This window comes from Lathamus discolor, chromosome 5, assembly GCF_037157495.1.
Source record: "Lathamus discolor isolate bLatDis1 chromosome 5, bLatDis1.hap1, whole genome shotgun sequence".
In the NCBI taxonomy this organism is placed as follows: domain Eukaryota; kingdom Metazoa; phylum Chordata; class Aves; order Psittaciformes; family Psittacidae; genus Lathamus; species Lathamus discolor.
In genome coordinates this window covers 106,718,738-106,737,746 of record NC_088888.1, presented here as the reverse complement: position 1 = coordinate 106,737,746, position 19,009 = coordinate 106,718,738, and the positions used below count along the sequence as shown (strand labels likewise).

Here is a 19,009-nt window from a genome sequence, read left to right as displayed (position 1 = left end):
GTGTGCTACATGTAATCCACCATCAAGCAGTTGCTGCTGGGGTACTCAGCTTCTGTTGGGCCAAACTGCTCCTTGCCCATACATTGCGCCCACAAGGGAGGAATTAATATATCTGATACCTTCATCATTCAGCTAAATGGGGTTAAAATATGCCAATGATTTCAGTTGACATTAGCAAGACAGTGCAACTGTGTAAACTCATCTTGTGAGTGTATCATGCTAGAAAGGAAACCCTTAGTTACAACGATCATGCACGAAAGAGAATTTCAACATCCAGTAATAAAAGTAAATAATGTTGTACTGCAATCATACTTTGATGTTGTCTATAAGTAATCACCATCATCAGTGTTACACATCTTCGGTTTTGTACGTAGCACTGTTCATGTCCATATAAAGTTGCTTTAGAGATACAGGCAAATTGTGACATGCACAGCTGAAACATTTGTTCAGGATTACGAATAACACCATTAGCACCAATGTAAAGACTGGGTATCTGTTCTTGTGACACCAAAGCCTCCACACCAACCATATGACATACTTTCTCCTATTTAACAGTTTCCATTGCTGCACTTCAAGGAGGTTTTCTATGTGAAGCTTGGCGGGACTCTAGGTACTTGCTTCTGTTTTCTCCTTCTGTACAGTCTTGCCCTTTGTCGCTACCTAATTATCTCTGTGCATGAATTCTCAGTTCTTTTATGTCTGAAGCCGAATCTACATAGGAGCCTGTGTGCAAGCTGTGTGCAGGATGAGAACCCTGCATAGGGGCACAATTTCTGCTATGGTACAACACTACTGAACCATGTGTTGTGTTCAGGGGGTTTCACCAGTGAGAGTCTGGTGAGGTAAGGAAGATCTGAACAGGGTGGCCAATTCACTTGTGTTTTTAGAACTGAGGAAGATATGATCATATATCACTTAATCTAATCAAATTGTAATTTGGTTTCAAATGTAAAAAAAAAAAAGGCTCTGATATAACTACAGAAATGCTGCTGTATTTTAAACCACCTCTGTTTTAATGTGCTGTCATTGTACCAGGTACTAATTTAAGCAAAGAAGAATTGCTGGCTCTTAAAAATTATCCTAAAACTCCAACCTATGACCAAGTATCTGGCTAAAACATACAAGGAACTAAAAAGAGGGGAAAGGAAAAGAGGTGTCTGTAGTTCCTATTTCTATGGGAAAAGAAAAAAAGAGAAAAGTCAAAGTTGTCTTTTTTTTTTCTTTCCCCCTCCCCCAAACCCTCAGGCATCAGAAGACCACACAAAGACATTTTAACTGGTCAAAGCTCAGAAATTTAAAGAGGAAGTCCTCTGGACCAAAGAAAACAGAACTCTTTCCAGAAGAAACTATGGTGGGTCTAACTGAGGTCCTTAAAGCTGAGACCCTTTCTAAGATGCAAGAACTAAATCGATCCTTAAATACCTTTCTGAATTTAGAGATCAGAAGTTTATTTACTTTATAGAATGCTTTACATTTAGTGAGTAGGGTCCAATATAATACCCTCGAAAAAAACCTAAAATACTCTGGTAAACTCACCTACAGTTTAGCTTTCATCAGATTGTCCCATGAATAAACACATTCCTGAACCCTACCTGTTTAAATAACAGAAATGACACCATAAATCACAGAACAAATGCACAAACAAGGTCCACTTTGAGATCACCAAGACTTGCTAGATTCACAACTGGGATTCCCCAAGAAAAGAAGCAATTAACTAGATGTCTTAGGAAGGAGACCAGGGTTTGGGATAAGGTTTGTTTCAATATTTAAAATCATTTGAACATCACTGGGATAATCAACTTTGAATCCCTGCAACAACATCTATCTTTACAGAGTAGTAGTTCACTTGGCACTTAAACTCGAAGCAGACCAAGACCAAAGCAGGTTAGCTGAACTATAGGATCATAATATCCCAATGGCAATCAGGTAGTTAAAAAATTTAACACTGACTCCTAGCAAAAGGTCACTGTTAGGATCACACGTCTGGCAAACTGCTATATTATTGCCTTATCTGTAGCAGAGCAATAAAATCCATTTATCATACGCATTATCTTGAACAACAATTGATATTCATACATCAGTCCAAAATACACAAATCTTATTAGAATTCCAGCTCTCAATAGCAGAAATCTAAATACCAGCTATGTAACTAATTAGTAATTACAATGAGGAGTAGAGAATATACTATGTAAACATTACTTGAGATTCTACTGAGTTAATGTAAGACTTTTTTTTGAAGCACTGATATGCTAAACCCATTGGAGTTTCACAACGTATAAAATCATCTACCACGAATGGCATAACAAGAGAAAACTTATTTTGATTATATTTACCTTCTCAGTATATTCAACTTCCAAAATGTTCTAAACTAGGACATTTACCAGTACAAATACACTGGAAAATCCAGTTAGAATTACTTTTTTTTTTTATTTTTAGTATCAATTAACAGCTATTCTTCTCACACTGGAGGAGCGCTGCCATTTTTAAATGACAAGGTTTTAACCCAAGATCCAACTTCAGCTGTCAGCTCACAGAATTCAAGAATGTCTGGATTTTGGCATTCGAGCCCGAGTACAAATTAACTTAATTCAAACAGTAGCCAAAACACAGCTGTTCTGAAATGAATCTCCCCAAAATTTGTTTTCTGTATTTTTATATTTGACCATCTGAAAGGTCATAAAAATTATATTAACACAACTTCCTGAAAATGCAGCAAAAATTCTGTCAAAACCAGCTCTAAATCTAGTACATCAAATAGCTACTTGATACTAAATACGGTTTCCATTTTTATAGAAGACCTTTCCAATATTTCCATTAATTATTACCAAGAGAGTTTTCTGGAGTCTTTTTGTTACTTAATTTCCATCTGTGATTAATTTATATTATCATTTATGGAAAAACATTCCTTATGTTTTGTTTCTAATCTATTGTTACACCTTTCAATTTGAAGTTAACATCTTAATAACATATATATATATATAGTATCCATTTACACATACATACACATAGCTTATAAATCCTGTGACAGGTAACAACTTTAAATACTGCAGGCTTTTCAATTTTTAACATTCTGGGGACATTTATAAGGACTTAATGAACTAGAGTTAGGAGATTCTCTGATAAAGTGAATTCAACGCGAAAGTGCCAAGCTTATGTTTACAATACTGTTTTCGGCAGCAGGGCTCTTTGCAAAGAATTACAAGTGTACCTGAAGAAGGCTATGAAGAAAGAAATAGAATTTTATCAGGCCTTAGTAGTGATGTGGGCTAAAAGGAGACCCTAACAGTAGTATGAGCACCTAACCCTACTTACAGCTTATCACAATAATCCCCCTCTAGTTAAAACATGTCTGAACAGTTATAATTGTTCCTTCTAAAGTACTCAGCAAGATATATAAAAAAAAAACAAACCAAAACTTTATCAAAGTGCTGTAACTCATAGAAGAATCATAGAATCATAGAATAGTTAGGGTTGGAAAGGACCTCAAGATCATCTAGTTCCTACCCCCCTGGCATGGGCAGGGACACCTCACACTAAACCATCCCACCCAAGGCTTCGTCCAACCTGGCCTTGAACACCGCCAGGGATGGAGCACTCACAACCTCCCTGGGCAACCGATTCCAGTGCCTCACCACCCTAACAGGAAAGAATTTCCTCCTTATATCCAATCTAAACTTCCCCTGTTTAAGTTTTAACCCATTACCCATTGTCCTGTCACTACAGTCCCTGATGAAGAGTCCCTCCCCAGCATCCCTTATAGGCCCCCTTCAGATACTGGAAGGCTGCTATGAGGTCTCCATGCAGCCTTCTCTTCTCCAGGCTGAACAGCCCCAACTTTCTCTGTTGTATCTTCTTCTACTACCTAAGAATTGCAACAGATCCTTTCACCTTGTACTGAGAGCAAGTACATTGAGCACGTGGTGCATTTCTTGGAACTGACATACAGTGACATTCATCGTTAGAATTTAAAACTAATATTAAACTTACCTCAACTTATAAGCACTACAAGGACATATCTTAAAGAAAAAAAAAATTACAACATTTTATTACAGCAAGGTAATTCAGAACCTAAGAAAGTAACTGTCAGTGCTCTGCTTTACTTTCATTCATTGCTGAGTGTAATCATGCACATGACCATTTCAACACCATTGCTACTCACTATTTGTACAATTAAATTTGAATACGCTGTAAAAACTACTGCAAATAATGTCTACTGGTAGACATAGATCCTGTTTTCAAATCAATAGGTGAAACTTGTATCTAAATGCAAGGATGGTCAATTGAAATGGACGTTGGAAGTTTGGATCCAAAAGCCAAGAACTCTTTGCACCTCAGGACTATAAGAAAAAAGTCAAAAACCTACTCAGCTACAGGATCAAAGCAGAAAGAGCTTCATGTAGCCAGCACCATACCACGGCAAAACAAGAACCGAACGACATTGCTGAGACTGGAAGCATAACTGTATTTCTTCTTTCCATTGGAAAAACAGTTTGCAAAATTTGGAATGGTTATACAGTTAAAGTTTGAATTTTAGAAAGAGCTGAAATTTTAAAAATTACTGGAATTCATTTGATTTAAATTTTATATTAAGTACATACTGTTAATACCCCAGAAAGTCTTAGATCAAAAGCCCTAGATGAAATTGTCTATAGCTATGTCAAATGTAGCAATCAAATTATTGAAACATCATACACATTATGATTTAGTTACCAAATTCATCAGCCTCCACAAAGGAGCTGCCACTTTACAGGCCCATACAGAGGATTAAACCATGTTATCATTTTGGACTCTTCCTAGGCCTATAGTCTAAACTAATTATGCAATTTAATTACTTGGGTTGAATAAAAGAAAACTTTAAGCCCGCTCTTCCTGAAAAGTTATGTGACAGAAATTACTAAAAAAATTATTAAAATACTTTCTTCTTTTTTTTTTTTTTTAGCAATGGAAAATTGGAATTGTTAGTTGTTTTCAGAGAAATATATCCAAAACTTATTATATTATTATCTGTGACAGGACTACATTCACCATTTAAATGGCAAAGAAATTAAACATATCTACTCCAATCAAACTGAAGTATTAAATGCTGCTATAGCTGGAGAGATAATTTACTATACAGGACAACTTTTAGGGAACAAATAGAATTGGTATGCCAAAATAAGCGAGAATTAAAACAGTGGATTTCTGGCCACCTACAACCTTCTATTATCAGTATAGATAAGATTAGAGTTAATTACATATCTTATATCACATTTATGAGCTAGAGAGAACTAGATATGCAAAATCTTAAGAACCATTTTAAAGTAGTTCAAATATCCACACAGATAGCATGAAAATATGGGGGTGAAGGTATTAATCCCAGTAGCTCTGTTTGTCCCAGCGTTTGATCACACCAGACAATACAGAGGAAGGTGTGAAGAAAACACAGTTCCGATTTTGAAAACCCCTCTGCAGCATTCCTGCGCACACACAGTTACAAGTCTGTCTTCAGAAGGACTCCTACCATTCTAAAAATACTGTCCCACAGCTGTTTAAAATTTATTTTTTTAGACCATAGCACCACTGTTTGGTTGTTTCCAATTTCTGAAACCACAAATAGTAAAAGTGTACTCAGTCTACTGCAAACATAAATAGCAAATGCACGCTTCAGCACTTTTAAAAGGATATGGAAATTGGCAACAAAAATGCAGTTCATGTTGAAAATTTACGAGGGCCCTGCCATATTTCTTCAGAAATACAATCAGGTAAAAATTAGGAAGATCTCTACCAGCTGGGTGGCATTTTTGTGTTTTCTTTGCTTATATTTTTTTTAACTGAAAGACTTTCATTATGCAACTTCTGGCACTTGATAAAATAGAGCATGGTACCTTTGCTAAAACCACAGTTGCTTTGGTTATGTTTAGCATTACACAAACATCTTTCACCTTAGATATCCTCTTGCATTAGTGTGTTTTATTTCAAATACTCTAAGGCACATTACTTTTTGACAAAATTATTTTAATGGCAATCAGTAAATGAGATGTACAAATTATACTTTCCCTTCCCCAATTTCACAGGTCATTTAAAAATAATCCAACCCTTCACAATTATGCTTTTTATATATTTGGAGCTTCGGGTACATATTTCTGTTAAAAGCTAAAATAGTCCAGTAATATCATATTTTTACATGGATTTATTTCAAGAAACACAGCACATAATGGCAAAGGATCTTCCAGGTAAAGGTAACAGTAGACATGTTAACAAATGTGATTACATTCTTTTGATGAACATCAAAAGTCTGAAAACCTGAAGGAAATGTCAATATTTTTTCATCTGAAGTACACTTCTTAAAAGAAGTCCGGATCCCAAGGAAGTTTCTGGAGTTTAAAGTCAACGGGGCTGAGATTTCAGCCCTAATGTGTGTGAATTCAAGTGAGCTCACTAAGAAAAATAGCTATTTAGATGGCTATTTGTGAACTATTTTACCCTGACATACATGCAACTAAAAGCAGAAACAGGTAATAATTTCTTCTGACCAAAACCAGCAGTCCATAGCAATGGATTGTTCCTATTAATGGTATACCAACAGAAACCCTAATCTTTGTGGTAACAGTTCTAAAAAGAAAAAAAAAGTAAAATAAAAAATACAATAATCCATGAGTTACCCCAACAAAATCTTTTAAGGAGAAAAATTATATATTTTTTTTTCTGATCACTTGCAGCTAAAAAATATGCTAAAAGTACATACAACTTGGTTTAACTTAGAAGGAATTTCTTTTGGTACAGAGGTTACTTACTACAAGCTTTACTAACCATGGAGTCAGCACAGGCATATATTTACATTCTTTAAAACAATTCCATACACTTCTGAATTTCTGCCTGAGTAGACATTTTGTGCATTCACAGAAACCAACTTCTTAGTAACCTTGAGTGAATTGCAGACATATATGCATGATTATGCCATGTAAGTTACATAAAAAAAAAACAAGCTGAAGATAAGACAATCCCTGTCAAACTCTGAAATAAAAATGCATTCAACAGCCCATGACACACTGAATAAAGCTACATGTTAAATACTGTTAGACATATTTTTGCTGTTAACTCGGTAATTTTTTTCTCTCAGATTTATGAAATCTGAAGTACTGCATGTTTCTGACTGTCACTGGAATGCTGTGATTAAAAACATCCCAAGAGATTTTTCTCCCCACCCCAAAAAAAAAAAAAAAAAAAAAAAAAAAAAAAAAGGGAAATGGACAAATTGCCCTTGTACTGAATTTCCCGCTGGTACTTGACCCAGATAAAAACTCCCATGTCTGGAGTTGAAGCTTTAAGAGGAGACATGAGTCTAGAAATAACAATGAAATTGGTATCATGAGCCTGCAAACAATCCTGGCTGCAGACATGGGAACAGGACATGACCTTAAGCTGGCAATCGCTGCCTGAAGAGGTGGCAGCATGAGCTGAGCATGACTGAACTTGCTTCATAATTTTATATGCATGTTAAGATTTATTTTAAGAATGTACCATAACAATTTTGTGCTCTCAGATGAGTTTATAATATACGACAGAAAAAAATATTCAATGAAATCACAAATTGGCACTTATCTCTGTTACTTAGCGTAACTTGAAGTTCTTACATAAAGGAGGCTTTACATTTTTCATTTTATTTTTTTAAGGTTGATATATAGACCCTGCACATTTTCTAAAGCTATCATTAGTATTGTAGAATCAAAATTATATCCTGCATATATTTAAGAGAAAACACAAAACCTTCTCTTAATCAAGTTAATGGTGAAATAATAATAAAATCTTCTGTTAAATAATTCTGAATAAACTAAGAATAAACTGATGTGCACATCACACTCCATCACCATAGAACTACCTGTAGGATTGGGAATGTTTTTGGTTGGGAAAGCAGCAGGAACATGTGGTAGTTGCTTTGCTTCAGGAACTCTGCATTACACAGGTATTTTTCACTGGATATTATGCTTTGTGATGGAAAACATTTCCCAACTGCTCATTAGAAGAATAATATTAGTTTAAAATTTAAACTGTTTGCAAAGTATAATTTTAACTAGGAAAATTCCTGTTGTAAATATAGAACTGAAATACTGTGATGTGGTTAACTGCACCTGCCACCCAAAAGGGTTTTGCAATATTATGCATAGACTTTAAAGGAAAATTTGAGAGGCACAAATAATGGCAAGAGTCCTAATAAATGTTTGATTAAATTTATTTAAGGGAATAATCCAATTAATTAAAAAAAAAAATCATCCATTTTACTAATATCTTCACATTAAGAACTTAAGTACCTACTTTTGCATTTACATTAAGAATAATATTTAAATATGTGATTTTCTTTAAGGTCATCTTCAGGGCTAAGGCACACAAAAAAGTGTACTTAACATAGAATCAACACTGTTCACCCATCTGTTAATATGGGCTTAAGGAATAAACTCCATTTATAAAACACAACTTAATATGCTATGAGAAAATACTAATAATCTTTAAGATAGTAAAAGATGCAACCGAAGACCACTGAACCCAGAGAAATAAAAATGTGGTGCTTCTGACCATAGTGTACAGCACTTTCACAAGAAAATGTTTTATTCTATAAGCTGTAGTTAAATTATACATTCAATATGCATAGTGCATAAATGTATACACCTCATGCAAAGTAACACTGAGAGAAGGTCAGGAAGCATCGAATCTCTACCTTAAGTATAAAAATATTATTTAGAAAAAAATAACATAGCAGAAAAGTATAATTCCATTGGGATTATCACGGAAACAAAAATTTCAAGTCTGCCTTATTTCTTACTGGGAAGCAGGGGAGAAAGTATAGTATAGAAACAGTACAGTATGAGAATGAGTTTACATACTACTGCAAGGAGACAGAAGACAGCACAGGCCAAGGGAAGACAGAGAAAACAGAAAGCCATTGGCTCTTCCAGTCCATTTTCTATGGGGCTTTCTCAACAGAAAACAATTTTTTTTAAGTTAAGTCTTGGTGTTGGTTTGGTTTGTTTGGTTTTTATTTCAAAGAGGAAAATATTTAGCAAAAAAAACTTCCTCCAAATCACACAAAATAAATTAAAATATATATTTTTTTATTATTTTAAGACAAACCAGGAGAGATTTTCATTCTTGTAGGAACAGACAGACATTTGGCTTCTAGAAATATAACTGCTTAAACCAAACAGGCAGCAACAGAAACTGGTTCTTTCTCCGGATACAGTAAGTATCTGTCAGCAGTATCTACAATTTAAGAAAATAACTTATACAGTTTTCCTTGAATACTTTTCAAAGCTTCCTGAGCAGATTCTTGAGATGCAGCGGGACAGCACTGCAGCTAAATCCGAAAAACTGAATAAATGAAATTTATGTGCTGCACTGAAAAGGTCTTTGGTGCTGAACACCAGCGTAACTTCTACATAATAAATTATTTCCTTAATTTGATGCACTTGAACATGCATGCCCAATATTAGCAATGTTCTACCCCCTGAAGTGAAATAGCATCGCCGCTCTAATAAGAGGCAGCAGGCACGTACTTCCTAGTTTTAGCAAGACCCTATCATAAAAATTGAAAAGGTCTTCACTTGAAAACTAGGAAGGAGAATTTGGGCTCCAGTCCGTCAAAGACATCGTAGGTCTGAAATGGCAAACAAGGAGAAGCCCGTTAGAATTTACTGGCAGAGCTCCAGGTGCTGAAGTTCATCTAGCTCTTCAGGTAAAACCATGCTAACACGTATGAGTTTGCTTAATTTGAGCCACGCAAGCACACCCACCATCTTAAAAAGGATCTACTCTTCTGTGAGACATTTGGCACACACCAAGCCTTACGGTACAAGCCCTCTGGAACGGGGTCTGTCTTCCTATCTGCATAAAGCTGCCATAATCATGACTGGGTTCTTTGAGCACTACCACAACACAAACAAATAAAATTACACACAAAACTTGCATTAAACAGCATTTAGAGTTGCGAAAGCCTACATTCATAAATGCGGACATGCCAGGCTTAAGATGGACTGCTTGTCTTAGGACGACGCATATTTTTTCCACTTTCAGCTGGAAGAATACCTGCCTCTGTCCCAGCCTGCTAATAGAGCCCAGTGCCATGCTGTTATCTTCCCAGTCCCCGGCTTCTCATCTCAGTGTCATTCCCAGTAAAGTGTGCATCTCCTTATCCCACACACTCCAGGCGCTCATCAGCTTTTGCAAATAATTGCTCACAGCAAGGAAGTAATGGGAATCGAGGATTAAGCTAAAATCCCAGTTCTTCCCCCACATCATGGAAGGAAGTATGTTCTGCTGCAAACAATTCCTTTTGTCCAGCAACTTAATAAATAGCCTTTGCTTAAGTGTGGTCCCATACCATATGCAGCAGATGCCTGCCCTCTCTTTAAATATCCTCTCCTTTTTATTTATTATCCTATTTTATTCTCCATCCCTGGTCCTGGGGCACCAAGAGAAGGTGTCACAGCCTCTCCAAGCTGCCAGAAAAAGCATCTGTGACTCCCCGACAGCCATGAACTCAAGAGTGCTCTGTAGGAATGAAACATGGAGTGCATTTTGCTGCCCACCTAAAAACCTTCTATTAAGTACATGAGACAACCAACCTCTTTTCGGGATATCTTTCCAATAAGTGAGATTGGTTAAAGTGTGGCAAAGCTACTGAAACACAGGATCAACAATAGATCAAGGAGCCTTAATACAGGCAAAGATGCTGACCTGAGTCATATTGACACTATGGCTGTGTTATTTATATGAACATATTTATGTAGGTCTGTTCTGAGAATTACCATTTTTTAGAACATTTTACAACAAACCCAACAGATTTCCCAAGTGAGGTTGAAACACATATTTTGTAATTCAGAATGAGCATGCTGGACTATCCAATGTGAATGAAAAGCAATATTTCACAGGATGAAGCAAAACTAATGTGTGGCCAACTGTCTTTTTTTAATCATATGCATCTTTCTACCACACAGAGAAGCCTCCTGAAAGGAGTGCCACAGAGACAGCAGAAATACTTTCAAGTAAGTATCTTGTTAAAATGTTGGTAAGGTCAGCAAATTGGGGGGTTGTCTGAGGCTTGGGGTTTGGGGCTTTTTTTGCTTCCTTAAGTGTGGCAGAAATTACAGAGCATATTAAATGCCTAATACAATGTCAAAGTACAGATCAGTTCTAATCAAATAGAAGTCAGCATTTTAAAAAAAGGGAGAAGGTACGTAAAGATTTAACTCTTCTATTTCCAACTATTTTCAAGAATCATTTTAAAACAGAAATACCTAAATAAAGTATGCTCAATATTTTATATTTTTTTTAATATTACAACTTTAATGTAGGATATATTTAAAAAACCCTACTTTGCCTAAATACTCAGTTATGCTACAGTTGTTCTTTCAATAATGAAGTATGTAACACATCTCCAATTTCCCTTTCCCTATTTGCCTTTTAAAATTCCCTAAATAAAATACTTTTACCTATTAGGCTTATAAGACTTATATAAATCGGAAATTCTGCAGAAAAAAGCCTTTGAACTTAGATTTTCAAAGATCAGTCAAGAAATATGTTGCTCTAAGACCAAAGTCTTATTTATATGAGTTTGTGGCTTAACTGACAAGTATTTTTCTGTGACAAGTAAGGGCAGACAGTTTGTATCTTAAATACCATAATCCAGTTTTCAGCCCATGTAGACGTCTGGAAGGGAACCAGTCAGTGAAGTAAATTATATTATATCCCACTGACAGTACAAATGCAATCCATGAGATTCATTACTCCTACCAAAGAAAAAAGGAAAAATATGGGAGAAGTGTGGGAGGGTCAGAAATATTTGCAGCTCAAAAGATTGCTTAATGAAAGTAAATAGACTTTAATTTCTAAAAAATACAAATAGCAGTTCATTCTGGGTTTAAATGCAAAGGTGGAATATAAGCAATAGCTTGCCACATTTTTTTTTGTGAGGCCATGGGCTAACTGTTTCTGTTTTACAAGCTGCCAGAAGTTCAACCTCTTTCATTTGCTGGGAGACATGGAAACAGCACCTCGAAAATTATATTTCTTAGCTCATATGAGTATTTTCTCTTTGCATTTTTTTCCTTTAGTTTATGTGTATTTATTCACAAGAGATTTTCCAATTCTTAGATAGTGGTCTCTCACACATGACAGACTTCATTGATCTAGAAGCCAAGATGTACAGATAATTGCAGTCAAAGCTGCAATTTAGCCTTTTTAATTCAAAAGTAACATCTGGGAAGGAACATTTCTGCATGAATTAGAATGTGAAGCTAAATAGCACTTTCTTTTCTTTCAGTAACTTCTTCAGCTAACATCCCAGACTGGACATTTAAACTGGATTTAACCTTTACCTTAAGTTGTTCCATACAAACGACAACAAATTCGCTTGGTTTTTGTTTGGTTGGTTTCATGTAACAGGAATTATGAATACAATGTAACTCAACCATTACTTTATTCATGATTCTTTTTAAAAATCAAGCTCATCTAAAAGTTTTGCATACAGATTATTACTTATACTATGTAAGATGCATAGCCCCTTCTCTCAGTTCCAAATGAGAAACTGAGCAAATGCCATTTTTAATTCTAATACTTGACTGAATTCCAACATGAAGATCACATATTCTAGAGAACAAGAAGCTGAAAACGAGGCACTAAATAAGTAGCATTAATTTTTTGTCTTAATTGTTTAATACTGTACTAACAGTTATATTGAAAGTTACTCATGCTCTTGCTTTTTACAAGAATTACTAATACTTCAGAAGTTTTTGCAAGAGATCATTTTTCACTGAGTTCTAACTTTTCCCCTGAAAATGCCCATACCGCCATCATTTCAGTTTGGTACTATTCATATATGTGCATCAGTGAGGAAAATTTCCTTTGTTTTCACTGACACGGGGAAGTCCGGAATTCGGACTATCTTCAGAGCTAGTAACTCCTTTGAAAGCACTGGATGCATCTCAGCACTTTCAGCCGTTAAACTGAAATTTATTTACATAGCACACAGAAATGTTCAAATTTTGTGAAAATAGAAGAAATCTCTTTATAAACTTGGTAGCTACAACTGTAAAAATATTTTAAGTTGATGCATAAGAGAACATGTTTTTATTCTGTAAGCTTGTATTATGGGAAGCTTAAACACAGATTATCTCATTCAGTAACTCCCCACTTTGCAGTAGTAGCAATCCATTCTAATTGCTTGGGTAGCACACTCAGGAAAAAGAGCATTTTTCCTTTTCACTGAATAATGTTTCATGTTCGGTTAAATGCAGGAAGTTACACCACCATTGGAATGCGATTGTCTGCAACTGCCGAGCTACCTCTTATTCATAGGTTTGTGTTTAGCTAAATACTAAAATGTTAGCCATTCAGCATTACTGCTCAAAATAACTTCTGACTAGCTAAACTAAAAAGGAATCTATCCGCTATAATAAAAATTATTCCAAACCATGCATAATCATTTTTCACAGAATTTTTATCTTCCTGTATGGAGCGGATTATAGTAAATGTAATTCACACATGCTGTTTCTTATTCAGAAGAAAACACAGACTAAGGACGTGGAGAATTCCTAGCCAAATCTTCATTCAGATCCAAGATCCACGGACGCCACTGTAATTGAGAGACATTCACAACCAGATATCTGTAGACTTCATTTTCGTTTAAAATAATACCTCTTCTACATGAGTTCCAACTAAAATATTAATGTTATTTAACTTCTAGCAAGCTGTCTTGAGCTGAACTTACAGCAGATTACAGTTTCTTGTTTTCATTTTGTACAGAAAAGGACGCTGCTTAAAAGTGTATACTTATATTCACATGCAGATTATGTAAACGTGCTGCTTCTTTCCAGACTACTATAAAATTTTGCGTAAATAATAACAATCTCCTTTTGGAATTTCACTTGCCTGGCAGTTGACAATGGAAAATGAACAATTCCTTCCACACCTCAATATCTACACTTTATTATGTAAGTTATTTGAGTTCATCATGAACAGCCTAAAATTGCCTACTCATAACGCCTCACCTCTCAGAAACCTGAAATGGGTAATTAACTGTCAAAGAAGCATTTTTATTGCCTTCAGATTTCAAATAAGTTGAGATTTACTACTACTGTTATGACATTCTGCACTGTATCAAAAAGAATGATTTCAAAAGCCACATTTAAACTTTAATAATAAGAGGGGATATAGGGTTTGAATTACATTAAAATGTGCAAATTAAAAACAATTCCAGGAAATATTAACAGATGCATAGCAGCACACTGCTCCATATAGGTGAGGAGCATGTAAAATACATGCTTATTTTAATTCTTGAAACACTATCAATTTCATATTGTTTACACTTCTAGCCTGTACACTGTAGCTGGTGTCCACTGTACACTTTACAAAGAAGAAAAATGGATTAAAGCACCAAAAAAAGGTTGATTTCCAAACTGATCTTATTTTTAAATTAACTCAAAAATAACAAAGAGCTGCTCCCTCAGCTATTCCAAAATACATACCCATGTGCTGCTGCTCGGCTTCTCGAACACTCCCCCAAACATCTGCAACTAACTGAAGTCACTTCAGTCCTTTGATTTCTGACTTGAAATATTTATACAAATATTCACTCAGTTTAGCAACCTTATAACTTTAAACTTCCACTGCTTAGTTATGATTAGGAAATGACCACAAAGACAATCATATTTTTAAATTATTTCTTCTGTTTAACCTGCTTCTGATTTTCCACACATAGAATCTTTCTGACATTTTATTTGCTAATTTAGTTATAATTTCATTTAACCATGTCACCTTTTGTATAACCTTTAAGCAACATAACATATTTCAAACTCATGTTCAGATGCCAAAAGAAAGGGGTACCCTTTACACATTGACTTCAGTCCAGTTTAATTTGGCATAAAAGGGATCATGCCTGTCAGAACCCGTAACAAAACCAGCCAAATACCCACATGCAGTGCTTTCATATATTCAGCTTCATATATTTCCAAGAAAATATTTTTTACAATAAAACTACTCATTTTAGAAACAGAATCAACAAGCAGTTTTTGAAGTACAGTATCCTTACAACAGCATTTAATACTTGGTAGTTTGTAAGAATAAGCTAAGGTGGCATCTATTTCCATGTGCAGAAAGGGTGAGAACTGTTGAATGATGGAAGGATCAGTAAGTCTACATCTCTGCTTCAGAAATTTTTAGAAAATAAAAAATAGGCTGATTTTTTTTCACAAAAATCTTTTCCTGCTGTAAAAAAAAAAAAATATATAGTAAATTTATTTTCAGACATTTTAGCATTAGCTGTTACTACACTATAATCTTTGGCAAATGTTCCAGCATGTTTGAATTTATTAAAAAAATATTTCATGGGTACTTGTTGAGATAAGTTAAATGAACTCAAGTCAATGCAACTATGTTGCTGAAACACTGAAATTCCAAGAAATTATTGCAAAGGAGAAGATTTTTTCCCAATAATTTTAAGCTTCAGCCACTTCCCTAAAATTTCCTAAATTATCACAGTTTAAAAATATATACATTTACAGTCAAAAATATCTTTGAAAACCAAGCTATACCTTAAATGTTGCTTTTTTATATGGTAATAATCACTAAGTAACTTTCTTATTCCTCAGTGAGCTACGAAGATAAAATTGCAGCTATTACATTTTTTAATTTGGATCAATATGGACTCTATTCCTAATCCATCCATGGAGTATGTTTTTAATTTTGAGACACAGAAATATCTGGGTTTCTTAGGAACTGTCATTTAAATGTATTTATTTTAGATACATGGAAATCACTGGAAATCAGAAGTAGCGTTTCTGAACAAAACATTACTATTTAGTTAAAATAGCAAAGAACAAAACAGTATTTGAAAGCAAAGAATAAAACAGTACTTCAAAAAATCAGTTTCTGCTTTTGCACCTCTTAAGAGATTTAAGCTGTAAAAATACCTATAGATATAATAAAATAGCTAAAAATGTATTTAAAGTTATTTTTCCACTGTGATCAGCTATTTTAAAAGTGAAAATAAATGACATTATCACGTGACCATCCAGCATGAGACACGTACCTTTAATATCGATTTGAAATAGCCAGTTTCAAGGAACAGTTGAAATAACAGGGGCTAAACGTTCAATGTTTGAAGTAAGTACTGCTAGAAATGGCAAAAAAAAGTGTCAATGGAAATTTAGTCACCACACAGACTCTTCATTTTCCAACATCAATATACTGAAGAGAAGGTCTCAACTTCAATACTCACATTCAAAAATAATGTTAACTGCACAGAAACCTATGCATTTTAAATTTCTGTATTTGTTAAATTTGTTTTACTTTCTCTGCAGTACATTGCCCAGGCAGGAAAATAAAATTGGTAACCTCTCAGTACTTTAATTTATGATGCCACAATTCAAATCATAGCAAGTAAGATTTCACATAGTCAGCACTGAAGTAAGATCTGCAGACACTAAATGAAACATGTATTTAAGGAGAAAGGGAAAAAGAGATACCATGCACTAGGTAAACTTTAAAATTAAATCAAAAGTACATGCCATTATAAATCAGACTAAAACTATTAATTACAGTATGTTTGACTATGAAACACAGTACCCCATGATTTTTAAATTGCAGCATCTCTGAAGAAATCTGAGTTAACAACAGTTACTTTTACAAGGAGCCATTACACTACAGAGAATTAAACTACAAAAACCTCTTTATTCTTCACAGTAGCCTCTTATACCCCAGTGTCATACCTGCTCATTGAATTTATTCTCTTTTCCTCCAATAATTTTCTGCCCTCTGATGATTCCATACCAGTAAAATAATATTGCTCCCAATCCATGCCACAGTAGATATGTAGAACATCCAATTGTGAAAGGGTACAAGCAGGTTCCAAGCCAACTCCCTACCAAATATAATTACATTCACGTCAAACACTAGTTGTATTAAAAACAGCTCTATGAATAGGTATCACAATGCCAGCTTTCCATAATTTATTCATAAACATGTATGGCATGAAGGGTCAAGTTCTCTGCGTGGTATCTATAACTTCTGTGGCTGGTGGCACCTTGCCCTATCTCAACAGGGCAAAGGCACAGAGCAACTACTAAGGCCCTTCTGGGTCCTGATACCCATCCTATGGATACAAGGCAAGCACCTGGGATGCAACAACCAGGAGATGCTCAGGCGGCTGGAGCACCTCTCCTATGGAGACAGGGTGAGAGAGTTGGGCTTGCTCAGCCTGGAGAAGAGAAGGCTCTGGGGAGACCTTAGAATAGTCTTCCAGTACCTAAAGGGGCTGACAAGAAACTTAGCTTTGTTGAAAAGAAGATAGGGGTTTTTTTATGGTGAGAGGCATGAGGTATTGGCAGAGAAGTAGTGGCTGCCCCATCCCTGGAAGTGTTCAAGAGCAGGCTGTAAGGGGCTTTGCACTTTTTTGAGTGGAAGGTGTCCCTGGTAATGGCAGGGGTGTTGGAACTAGGTGATGTTTAAGGTCTTTTCCAACCCAAATTATTTTATAATTCTATGATAAGATCCAAACAGCTGGCTGCAGTGCAGGCTGCAACTCCTCCCAGATGCTGTGAGTGCCCATCTGAAATAAAGGGCATTGTTAACAATATAATACATACTACATTTAACTTTTCTTTGGAATACAGGGACAGAGTTCGAGTGTCTGTCATACTAAACATGTTTGTAAGTAGGAGACAGATGGCAGACAGATGCCCACTTCCTCAGAATAGATGCTTTTGAGCATATGTTGAGGAAGTAAAGCTAAGTATGCTGCAAACTATCATACTAAATACAATTACAGAATAATTTCAGTTGGAAGGGACCTCTGATCATCATTCAGTTAAAATTTCCACAGGGGGTGGTAAAGTACGTAAGTTATATAAAAGACTAGGTAGCCTTCAAAAGCTTATAGGGCTTAACCACTGTCTGAGCCTTAGGTGGATTTCAGTGTCCAAATCTCAACTCAGGCTGATTAGATTTTACCTAATATGGGGGTTAATTTTTCATTAATGCAATCCGTAAGTCCATGTATTTTGAAATTTCCATTTTTCTGCCTCAGGCATTCTTTATGAATGTCATTAATGGAAACCTACTTGCACAGTCCAGTGTCTTGCCATTGCAAATAAACATCAACTATAAAGCCAGTTACAATTTGAAATGTTCTACCTTAATTTCCAGTAGAGCATAGGAATAATTTGTATATTCCAAAATCCATCTGTCTATCCCTACTAGCAAACCATATGCAATTAATTTTCTACCTAAACTCCTTAAATTTGTCTTCTGGCTTGTTCTCTTACTAGAAGTTTTCCAAGTGCTGATGAAACCACTGTATATTGCTATCACTTGAAGGCATCAGAAGTACTACAATCTTTCAGCAAAAGATTTTCCAATGGTTTACCCTCACCTTCAAACTCAAATTTTCTTTACTTAACTCACACTGGAACTATGCTAATGTGAAAACCTGTAATTCATTTCCTCCTGCTCAACACCTTCTTTCTGTCCTATTCTTTTTCCAGTATTAAACTTTTATCACCTCCTTTCCCCTGGCCACTCTAGACTCACCATTTCCATGAAGACTCCTACACAATACCCTGCAGTCCAAACAACTGTATTTGTGAACAAACACTTTATTTGTATTTTGTAATGTCATATACAGACATCCAGGAAGACTAAGAAATTGCAGTATCCTGCCCATGGAGTATTACACTTTCCATGAATGGCAGACTTACTCGACTACTTTCCCTTTGACAGACTACTGAATTTTTTGCCTATCTGGTCAGGTTGGGCAGTAATATTTCCAAAACAAGGTAGGGTGGTGAGGCACTGGAATTGGTTGCCCAAGGAGGTTGTGAATGCTCCATCCCTGGCAGTGTTCAAGGCCAGGTTAGATGAAGCCTTGGGTGGCATGGTTTAGTGTGAGGTGTCCCTGCCCGTGTCAGGGGGGTTGGAACTAGATGATCTTGAGGTCCTATCCAACCCTAACTATTCTATGATTCTATGTCTTTTTTTTTTACTG

The 19,009-nt window shown here is 35.5% G+C and overlaps 1 protein-coding gene and 1 long non-coding RNA gene across 2 annotated transcripts in view; both read right to left on the bottom strand.

Annotated features, from left to right (window-relative positions):
- Positions 1-19,009, bottom strand: part of SUPT3H (SPT3 homolog, SAGA and STAGA complex component) — a 276,015-nt gene that overhangs the window by 165,161 nt on the left and 91,845 nt on the right. The gene's annotated exons all lie outside the window — the stretch shown is intronic.
- On the bottom strand, positions 14,806-17,184 carry LOC136014460 (uncharacterized). Its single transcript, XR_010612719.1, has 3 exons — positions 16,737-17,184; positions 16,058-16,141; positions 14,806-15,234 (listed from the first exon to the last, which is right to left on the bottom strand). It is a non-coding gene; the product is annotated as an uncharacterized LOC136014460 (long non-coding RNA).